The sequence below is a fragment of the Camelina sativa genome, chromosome 20 (genome assembly GCF_000633955.1).
Source record: "Camelina sativa cultivar DH55 chromosome 20, Cs, whole genome shotgun sequence".
In the NCBI taxonomy this organism is placed as follows: Eukaryota; Viridiplantae; Streptophyta; class Magnoliopsida; order Brassicales; family Brassicaceae; genus Camelina; species Camelina sativa.
In genome coordinates, this window is record NC_025704.1 from 12648144 (window position 1) to 12655204 (window position 7061).

General features: G+C 29.6%; 1 pseudogene; it reads right to left on the reverse strand.

Annotated features, from left to right (window-relative positions):
- LOC104772460 overlaps positions 1039–7061 on the reverse strand; it is an 11724-nt pseudogene continuing 5701 nt past the window's right edge.

Genomic DNA, 7061 nt, shown 5'->3' on the forward strand with positions numbered 1-7061 from the left:
TGAACAGAGACACACACAAAAATAACAAATTATGGGTCCTTTGGAGTTCGATATTAGTTGTTCAAAGTCGTTATGCTTAGTTCTAACTTTACTATATGTATCATTGTTGCGTCTTTGTGTGTTTTAATATCCTGATATCTCCACTTTTAATTGATTTATGTTTATTTTCTCATTCACGCAGATATTGCTAAAAATTAAGACCCGTGTTCTTAAGGATATTAAAGAAGATGTTTCGAGGAAGAAGTTTCAATGGAAGAAGAAGTTTCAATTAAAAATTAAGACCCGTGTTTTTATGTATATAATTATTTTTGTTAACTTTTACTTTTTTTTTTTGTAAATTACCAGTATTAATATTAATAAATATCTCATTTATCTCATACATATTTGCAAATAACTGAATTAATATTAATAAATATCTCATTTATCTCATAATTATACCGTAGTAATTCGTAACCATTTTATCACTAGTTATAGTGTAGCTAATTGTCACAAATCAATAATGGACATTTTGTTGGTTCTTGAAGCTAATTGTTACATATAATTCAAATGCTTTCCGTAACAAATACTTACAATAACCTGTGACATTTTGTAGCAATTTGCTACTATTTCATTGGTATATATATTGTAGCAATTTGCGACAATTATCTACGACAAAAAATTTTGCTACGACCAAATAATTACTAACTATTTTTTGTCACAAATCAGTAACAAAATTAATTTGGCTACAAAAAATACATTATAGCTACAAATATTTCCGTAACTATATAATTTGTTTTTACTAGTGATAGAATTAAGCTTTAGGAGAAACATACATTATTATCTCAATATATATATATATATATATGTAAATTTACATAATTATTAATTTATGATATTATTGGGACCATATTTTACATAAGGATTTCAAAAAAAATATTATCTTATTATCTTATCGAATTTTGTTAATTTTTACATTGGCCCAACTTGGGACCAGCAAAATTTATTAATTTATAGTGTTTATTAATTTATAGAGTATTAATTTATAGAGTATTAATTTATAGAGGTTTTACTGTACATTGTTAGCAAACCGGACTCCCACCGTGAACGCCATGGCGACCACAGGGATGCGTTTGGCCGCACTAGAACCTTCCACAACACGTTCCAGGCCGTTGACAATTTGGTAACGCGCATTGGAAGATAAGCCAAGGAACACACCTGAACAAAAAAGCACAATAAAGAGAAAAGAGTGAGTCTCTATGTGAAAAACTTCAGGCTTGTCTCTGAAGTTATGCAACTCAGTTACGTCTCTCCCCATGAATCTAATATTGCAAACAACAAGACGAATCTAGCTAAATATACCTTCACTGAGAATTGTAAACATAATCGATTCTTAGTGTCATTGGCAAATTCAGGTTCATTCCTTTCTTAGAAACTAAGCCTAGTTAAGAACCGTATGGCTGATTAGTGAATAACAAGAACTCGGAAAAAGAATAAGACAACACAGTATTGACGGTTCAAAACTGTTAGATTTCATTCAATATCAGAGGAGAAAAAGCTTCGATGACTCTGCAGAACAATGTTAGAGATTAAAAGTAAAGCTTACCCCAAAGAGCAGCGCTTTCGAAAAGAGGTGGAATAGGGACGTCTGATTTCTTCACACTCCTATTGACATAGGAAACCCCAAATATGTATCATTGAAGAATAGTTTTAATTAGACAATCAACAAGTATCTTGGATCACATCATATAAAACGACAGAGAAACTCAGAAGATTCATTTCATCATTGAGAAGTTGCTAGCAAGATGGTGAAAGAATACAGTTTTGCTGTCATGATCAGATTTGCAATTCCTTGACCGATGAGCAGCCAAATCCAACCGACCCATACAAGAGTCCCTGGATGTGAAATCACATCAATTAATTAAACCAAAGGTAAGAAGATCCACAAAGAACATTAAAGCTAGCAATAGTTCTTCTCTATACCTTGTAGAAGAAAGTTGCAGTGCGCTGGTTAACTGAGAATTTACAACCTGGTCTTTGAGCTTCAAAAACACTTCATATGTACCCAAAAAAAAAAAGCCTGTATAATAAGCACATCTCAACCCGAATATGTAGCCACCAGCTCGATAGATATCAGTGGGAACAGTTAACCCATTTGTACATTACTTGGAGCCAAAAACGAGAGAGAGAGAGAGAGAGAGTGAGAGTCTTACCTGCTAGGAAGGGATGCACAAGCACGTTTAAGGTCTTATAATCCTGTTGATGCCACGGATGGCTTCCCAATACGTGCATAGTGAGCCAAAAGTCCAACCAAAGCAACATCAACCACAAGACCAACTAAAAGATCAGCAGCATACAACTCAAACTCTGACCAGAAATCTTCCCCTCTCTTCTGTACTTCTGCAAAAGTTGCACAGCAAGAGTCTATGGCTACCTGCATTCAATCCGTACATCGCCGGCGTAGAGAATAGAAACCATCACCATAAGAGTGAGAACGAATTCAGATCGATGAATCATGATCGGTTTTATTGCTAAACGATGTAACAAACAAGAAAACTGGAAACAGAAGAAAAGAAAACAAGGCCGACCGATGCCGGAGAAGCCAGCGCCGGCCGGAATCGAAGATCGGAGGAAAAAGTTGGTTGAAGAAAATCGCCTGGGTGTCGCACTGTTTGAGAGAGAAAGCATGGAATACCATTAGTGGTTTTAAGTTTGCAGAAGTTGACATAATATATGCATATATTTATGGGGTTTGTTGGCGAGTGTCTCTTTGTGGTGGTTGTATAATGGCGAGTGTCTCTTTGTGAGGAATCTTTTCTTGAGTCCAAGTTTATGCACATTACATATTAATAAATAGTTGTGTAGATCATCTACATATTAGTGAGGAATTCTTTGTTGAGTCCAAGTTCATGCACATCATCTACATTAACAATACAATTTTTTGTTAAATTTATCATATCCTACTATATTAATTGAGAAGTATAAATATAAAACTAACCTTAAAATATGTAAAAATTACATTCAATTGCTATAAGAAAAACTTAATTAAGATTAAATAATTTATTAAATAAATATTTTTAATTAAAAGAATGAAAATTGGGGACACATCAAATAAAATAAATCGTAGAAAAGTCAAAAAAAAAATATTAGAATCAAAACTAATTTGTACTTTAAAAAACTAACAGATAAGATTTCTTTTTTACATGGTAGTTATATATTTTTTACATACTTAACAACTATAGCAAAGATTTTGGGTACTTCCACTCTAAACTATAACAAATTTTTAATCACAAACTATTATAAATAATAACATAATAACAAAATAAATTACTACAAATTTTCATCAAAAAAAATTCAGCGCACGGTTTTCCGCGGGATAGTACCTACTACTTACGTAATTACGAAAACAACGATATTCCTGGATATTAAAAACAAATAAGTATCACAACACATTAGGTAAGAATTTTGTTATTATTCTGTTATAACAAAGTACAAAAAAATAGATTTTCCTTCTCAATAATAATATAAGTGATATATATATATATGAATTCTTAAAAAAAATGATGAGATTAAAAACAAAATCATGGTGATGTGTACCGAATATCTATCTTTCGTATATCTTAAATGTCCTTTAATAAAAGCGCAAATACAACAAAAAGTAAAAACAATCTTCTAATTTCAAATAATGTAAGAGATATATATAACTAGCAATCGATCCGCGCTACGCGCGGTAGTTAGATTAAAGTGTATTCCGAGTTTTGTTGTGTATATTTTTTTTGGGTTTTGTAAATTCATCTTTACGTTTGTTTTTGTATTTAATTTTGGTTGCTTATGTTGTTTTGTTGGATATTTTAATAAAAATATGTTTTGTAGTAAGTATAATTTAGTTTGCGGTTTTTAAAGGAAAAGTTGAGATCATCTTGTGTGTTTATAATGCTTTTTAAAAAAATTATTATTAGAAGTTAACATTGTTTAGTTGAAGTTGTTGTTTTGCTGTAACTGTTAATTGTCATTAATTTATTATTATTTTTCATTTTGTGGTTGAATTGTTATTTAATATTTTCATATGTATTTTGTAAACTGTTGGAGTAATTTTTTGTCAATGTTTTAGTGTTTGGAGTGAAAAATATTATGGATTTTATTAAGAAAAATAAATAAAATAAATAACTTACATTTCTCTTTTCTAGGCTATTTTTTGTTTGTTTCATTCGGGCCCAATTTCTTTGTAAGGCTTATAATTTGTAGGTTTATTGGGCCATTATTTGTATGTTATTGAGTTGAAATTTATTTGTTCTTTTTCAAAATCCGATGTCCTCGTGAACGGATAGGAGAAGAGCAATTTTCCGATCTAGAGGTCTGTTTGAGGATTGAACTTATGTCTTTGATGCTCGTAATCGTTTTTTTTAGTCATTCCTATCGTAATCGTTTTCCTTTGATTTTTTTTTGGGGGGTTTGCGTATTTGGTTGATTCCTTACTCGCTTCGCATCTGTTGGGATATTTGATTATCCCTTGTTGATTTTGTTAAAGGTGAATGTCAATTGAGTTGCAAATTTTATTATATGAAAATATGTTGGCTTATTTAGGTTTCCTAATTAAGTTGTGAGTTGTTTTGTGTTATTTATTGTAATTGTTTTTCCCGTTTATCCTGTGAGTGATTTTTTCGATTGATGTGAGTTGTGTTTTGGGGAAAATTAATTTTCTTGTTTATCTTGCTGTAATTTTATAAAGTCCGGGTTGTTTTTTTGTTTCTTCGGTTGTCTTTTTCATATAATTTTGTGTTACGGTTATTTGATTATGGCATTCATATATATGAATCTTTTTAGTTTATTAAATGTGTGTTCATCTCTTTGCGTCTTTGTCTTTGGTGATGGATTTGTGAAGTGCTGCCAAATAATTTTAATTGATTTCTAGTTGTGTTTCCTTGATTCTTTGAAAGTGTTGCTTGGACTGCCTTGTTTTGATATTTGAAATTTTAAATTATGATCAGTTTAATAGAAATCTTTAACTATATTATTACCACTAATAAAAAAATTATAGTATTGTTTTCTTATTTTAATATTTAATTTATTTTACATAATTATTTTTTATTTAAACTTTCGATTAATTATAATTAACAAAACATATGCACTAAATAAATATTTTAAATTTACTTTAAAATAAAAAATTGAATTCATAGGATTTAAAAATAGTGATGGGTCTAGAGAATTTGAATGAAATAGTGTTAGGCCTACAAATTTTAGATGAAATTTAGTTGATCAGTTTGTCATTTGTATGATTGTTTAAAAGGTTTATTAAAATCTGTAAGGCCCATTAAATTAAAGAAGAAGTGGCTGACGTGGCAGCTGAGATGGCTGCACCAGGAGTGAGAAAAGCTAACTTTATATATATAGATTAGAAGATATGCTGAAATGAATAGAATATAAGTTCCGATTATTGAAGATGATAGTTGCTATCGGAGGAGCTGTTGGGATGGGATGCTAATCCACTTCACTAAACTCACTGTGGGAGATATTCTCTAATGTCTACTGATGTTCATCCCAACCGGATGGGCACTAACTGTGCATTTCTCTTATTGATTAAAAGGGGAAAAAATACCATTTTATTAAATAAGAAATAATTTTGTGCATAACTGGATAAATTACATGTTACTTGGAAACTATAGAATCAAATATACTTAGTAAATAGTAAAATTCGGTTATTAGTTATGATACTGGTTTAAGTAAACTAAACGATTTTATTTCTCGCATAATAAATACACACACCTCGTCTTTGTTATGGTATATATATATATATATTGACTGGTAACTATATTTTTCTCCACTTCCAATTTGGAAATTCTAACTAGTTTTTCAAAAATATTAATTGATGATATAATATCAAAGTTTATTTGGAATTGATAACTCTCTAATTCAAATTCTTGCTGACACATTATTTATTGAAGCGACCTTTTTTTCTAATCCTAGAATTATGTTTAGCATTGTTTGGTTTGGTAACTTGGTATGGGTGACAACTGTAAGAACCCTACATAGGGAAGGTATGATGGAATTAAAACACTTGATTGTCACTCAAATTTCTCCTAATATAAGAAAAACAAAAAATAAAAACAAATTCTCATTCATGGAAAATAAAAACCTACACATCAAATCTTTTTCATTTATTGAATAAAAAATATAGTGTATCAAGGTAGACGCGACGGGTGCAACCGTGCAGATGGATTTTGGGTCTCTTCACATCACTTTTGATATAGGTATTGCCGTATTGGTTATCGAATGGTATTGGTTAAAAGAACTAATCATATTTTTCTCAACTGTTAAATAACACATATAAGTATCATAGTTTGACTGTTTGACTAATCTTTTGCTTGTCATCATCGTCTCCAATTTAATCACTGTTTTGAAATTTGGGATTAGACTTGCGTTGCTAAAAATTTTCATTTTCTTTTACAATAAAACTAGGTATGGACCCGCACGTACGTGCGTGATTGATTTCAAAAACTATGTTTACTATAAGGTTTTTAATATATTATGTTACTATGATTGATTTCAGTTTGTGATTTTTGAAATAATAAAAGTTTCAGCAAAAAATCAAGATTCATAAAACAACATATCTGAATCTAACGTTTACCGAATTAGTGATTAATCAGAATTGTATAAAACTTGTAAATTATGAAACGGATAAAAACCGTCAAAAAGATTAAAACTTCTAAATGACCCAAATTCTTAAGCGGATCAAATCCGTTCCGGTAGCCATATTCCATCAATGGTATAATATTTTTTTATCTATAAAAACCCGTCCCTCGAAATCTTTAAGAAATAATATTAAAATATATATAAGATTTTATATTTTTAATATGTTAATTTTGAAATTAAGAAATCTTTAATATATGTTAGTCTTATATATCAAAAATTTTCTTTATGGAAAACTGAAAATTAGGATTTGCATAAGTTTAAATATTTTAATAGTTTAAAATAAATTTAAGATACCGTCAAATTGTTTTTTAAGATTTTCCAATATCTGTTATTCGAAATTAATTTCAATTTTTTTTGGTCAAAAAATTTTAAACAATAAGAAATAATATTATTTA